Here is a 5097-nt window from a genome sequence, read left to right as displayed (position 1 = left end):
CACGAGATCTTATTCTTCTTGGGAAAACGTAGATGCCCGTTGCCAAGCAACAGTAGCCATTACTCTGCTATATCTATAACGGCTTAAGATTGTGATATTGTTGCAAAATATTATGTCGTGGAGAATCTGAAAAGTCACACAATAACGGTCACACAATAACGATCACTCAATAAAGGTCACACAATAACGGTCACTCAATAAAGGTCACACAATAAAGGTCATACAATAACGGTCACTCAATAAAGGTCACACAATAACGGTCACACAATAACGATCACACAATAACTATCTCACAATAAAGGTCACACTATAAAGGTCACACAATAACGGTCACACAATAAAGGTCATTTAATAAAGGTCACACAACGGTCACACAATAACTGTCACACAATAAAGGTCATAAAATGACGGTCACACAGTAACGGTCACGCAATAAAGGTCACACAATAAAGGTCACACAATAACGGTAACACAATAAAGGTCGCACAATAAAGGTCGCACAATAAAGGTCATACAATAAAGGTCACACAATGAAGGTCACACAATAACGGTCACACAATAAAGGTCACACAATAACGGTCACACAATAACAGTCACACAATAAAGGTCACACAATAACGGTCACACAACGGTCACACAATAACGGTCACTCAATAAAGGTCACACAATAACTGTCACACAATAAAGGTCATACAATGACGGTTACACAGTAACGTTCACGCAGTAAAGGTCACACAATAAAGGTCACACAATAACGGTCACACAATAAAGGTCACACAATAACGGTCACACAATAAAGGTCACACAACGGTCACACAATAACGATCACACAATAAAGGTCACACAATAACGGTCACACAATAAAGGTCACACAATAAAGGTCACACAATAACGGTCACACAATAAAGGTCACACAATAACGGTCACACAGTAACGGTCACTCAATAAAGGTCACACAATAACGATCACACAAAATCGGTCACACAATAAAGGTCACACAATAACTGTCACTCAATAAAGGTTAAACAATAACTGTCACACAATAAAGGTCACACAATAACGGTCACACAATAACGGTCACACAATAACGGTCACACAATATCGGTCACACAATAAAGGTCACACAATAACGGTCATACAATAAAAGTCACACAATAAAGGTCACACAATAAAGGTCACACAATAACGGTCACACAATAAAGGTCACACAATAACGGTCACACAATATCGGTCACACAATAAAGGTCACACAATAACGGTCATACAATAAAGGTCACACAACGGTCACACAATAACGATCACACAATAAAGGTCACACAATTAGGGTCACACAGTAACGGTCACGCAATAAAGGTCACACAATAAAGGTCACACAATAACGGTCACACAGTAACGGTCACACAATAAAGGTCACTCAATAAAGTTCACACAATAAAGGTCACACAATAACGGTCACTCAATAAAGGTCACACATTAACGGTCACGCAATAAAGGTCACACAATAAAGGTCACACAATAACGGTCACTCAATAACTGTCACACAGTAACGGTCACACAATAAAAGTCACTCAATAAAGGTCACATAATAAATTTCTCGTAGATCTACATGGTTAGAGTCTTGAGATATTAGTGATGTTTGGGTGAGGGTAAGAAAATAAGGTATAAGGCGAGGCTTGTTGATGTTTGGGTGAAGGTAAGAAAATAAGGTATAAAGCGAGGCTTGTTTATGCAATATATATACATCTATATATATATATATATATATATATATATATATATATCTAGTGCGCTGGTTACAGCTGCTAGGAGATTTGGTTCCGCAGGTCGCGAGTTCAACCCCGGGTAGGGGCAGAAGTGGGTATCCATATAAAGTGAAATTCATATATATATATATATATATATATATATATATATATATATATATATATATATATTAAGTATTACACTTATATGGAGATCTCACTTAAAGGAAACAATAACAATAAACCCATGTAATAAAAATAATACGTGTACATTCTACTTTTATTCAATTAAGGCTTCAAAACTCCAACGTCTGATTTTTACACCCAAATTCTCTATAATTATCTTATATACATGGAGGGGTTAATGTTTATTATTCAATCCAATTTTACAATCGTATTAGCACACGATTTTGTGATCCATATTTTTTGCGTTATGCTGAGGCAAGCATAGGCGTAGCTTGGATTCGAATATTACCGAGGCAGGGGGCTATCGACATTTTAACAACGTAAAAGGTGTGGGTTTTTTTTTTTACCGAGGCAGCTGCCTCGGTTGCCTCAATGGAAGCTACGCCACTGGCAAGATACATTTATACGTACATGATTATTTTAGGGGGCTATTTTGTGGACAAACAGTAAATCGGCCACACACGGAGATAAACACGTGTACGAGGATAAATGCGACTGTGTAATACTGTCCACGAAAGGGTTTGAATTATTGCAAGTGTGGAATCTGTCATCTGCCAACGGGATTGTGATACTCAGATAGAGGTAGTCCTCTGTATGTAAAGAAAGAACGACAACTCCGAGTTCTAATTGGCGATCGTTCAGCACTTAGATGTCTTTGTATTTTCAAATTTTTATTGTTGTCATCGACGACGGGCTGTGTTTGCATACGTCCATAAAGCATAACTCACGAGATATTATATCTGTTACATACTGTGAAATGATGACTAATGAAGTGCATTACAGGACGACAAACGTCGGTCCGTTCTTCGTCATTAATACATACCCGTCCCAATGTTGTACATGTTGAAGAAACTCGATTTTGACTGTACCGCTTACACTTCATCTCTACGTTGACTGTTTCTAACACTTACCCTTTTCTATACCGTATTGTTATCCTGTATATACCAGTGGCGGATTGAAGGGGGACGTAAATCGTGGTATTTTGTTTAGAAAAATGTACTAAACGATAAAAGAAGCAATAATTTCTCCCACTCCCGTAGAAATAAATGACAAAATCTTTTGATTTCTTGAATTATTTTATTGGGAGAACTTAATTTTTTCGAAAAACCCTTAAAATTTGCGCCATTTTATTGATTTCACCTTATAAAAAATGATAGAAAATAATATAAATGACAAAATAGGAGACATATTTCAAACCCCATAAAATACGTAAAAATCCAGGAGCTGCAGAACCCCTGTTTCATTAAATTGGCGCCCCTCGTATCCACAGTTCCTGGATCCGCCCTGTATACAATGCATATATTTTTTTAATTCACTTATCTAATTTTTTTTAATAACAGCATAACCTCTAGCATATTGTAAATGTCCTCACCGCTTGATCCTGCAAAGTACATGTGGTGGTAAGAAGGGTTGTGCAGTATCTAAGGTACGGTATTTCATATCCATTCGTTCCAGTGAATGGGATATCAAATGTTTAAATGTGAAACATGGTTTTGAAGAATTTTGTTTTTGGAAAGAGAACTTGGAATATAAGTAAGATTACCAAATATCGAATAAAAACCAAGTTCTTTTAAAATACAGTTGTAATAATGAGCTCATCGTCGCAAACCACGGGTCATTGTTTCATTCTATGTGAAATAGAATGAAACAATAACCCGTGGTTTGCGACGACGTAATGAGCCTTCCAAACAAAAACAATGTGGTTTCAAGCTTTGTCAGCTGGAACCAATACAGATTCCTCATGTAACCTATAAAAAAAATTCATTACTTTTGGTTTGCTAAACACAGAAGGATAGACTATATACTGACTTTTGTTTTAATGTCTCTAATACAGAATTTTATTTGATATATTGTATCCGTCCTGATACGGTGTTAGGCATAATCTACAACAAAATTCATAATGAGATGAAGTTCTGTCGCCATCTGAATGATGGTTCTCTGAATCTTGGATCTTTAAAAATAAGTGATTTTAGGTCGTCATTTTCAACTACATGTATATCAACATCACCAGTAATGACATGTCCAGCTGGACTATATATCAACATCAACAGTAATGACATGTCCAGCTGGACTATATATCAACATCAACAGTAATGACATGTCCAGCTGGACTATATATCAACATCACCAGTAATGACATGTCCAGCTGGACTATATATCAACATCACCAGTAATGACATGTCCAGCTGGACTATATATCAACATCACCAGTAATGACATGTCCAGCTGGACTATATATCAACATCACCAGTAATGACATGTCCAGCTGGACTATATATCAACATCACCAGTAATGACATGTCCAGCTGGACTATAATTGAAAGAAGAACTATAGAAAACGTGAGTTGATTTTGTATGAGATGGTCTATATCCAGGCACTATAAAGTGTTTGTAATTAAAGATATACAATAACAGACATACATTTGTAGGAAATACAGGGTGTAGAACTTAAAGGACGATGGATTCTACCTATATACATGTAGAAAATGAGTATAACGTTACAAGATTTCTACTAGTTTGTTGTAAATGTATATACATGTCTCTGTGACAAATATCATTCGAAGAAAAAAAAAACCTTCCATAATGCAAGACACAATATGATATGTATCATGTGATTTATGTATGGTTTAACTCTATGCACATGTTTATTTCACAGGAAAGGAAAATCTCCTGAATTTTAACATATTTGATATCTTTTACAGATATTTGTATATATAATGGAAGACAGAAAAAAAACCCCATAACATCTGGAGATTGTTCCCTTGCTTGAGTTGTTTTGGAAGTAACTAAATGCTTTGTGGATACCATATGCACAGTTTCGATCCTTAGTGACGTCACTAAAGGTGATGCAATCTGCCAGATCTCACTTTTATGTGCGTGTAACTGGGACCAAGTTTTCTCCATAAAAACGCTATTACAATATAGTCTAGAGTTCGTGGTTACGTTACTTGTTAATCAAATATTGTCTTGTACAGTGATATATAAGTTGTTATTTTCATATCATCATGTATAATAATGTATTACTTGTTAATTAAATATTGTCTTGTACAATGATATATAAGTTGTTATTTTCATATCATCATGTATAATAATGTATTACTTGTTAATTAAATATTGTCTTGTACAACAATGTACATATATATCTTGTTAGGTAAATATTGTCATGTAT

The sequence above is a fragment of the Ostrea edulis genome, chromosome 6 (assembly GCF_947568905.1).
Source record: "Ostrea edulis chromosome 6, xbOstEdul1.1, whole genome shotgun sequence".
NCBI classification, from domain to species: Eukaryota; Metazoa; Mollusca; class Bivalvia; order Ostreida; family Ostreidae; genus Ostrea; species Ostrea edulis.
This window is presented reverse-complemented; position numbering follows the sequence as displayed.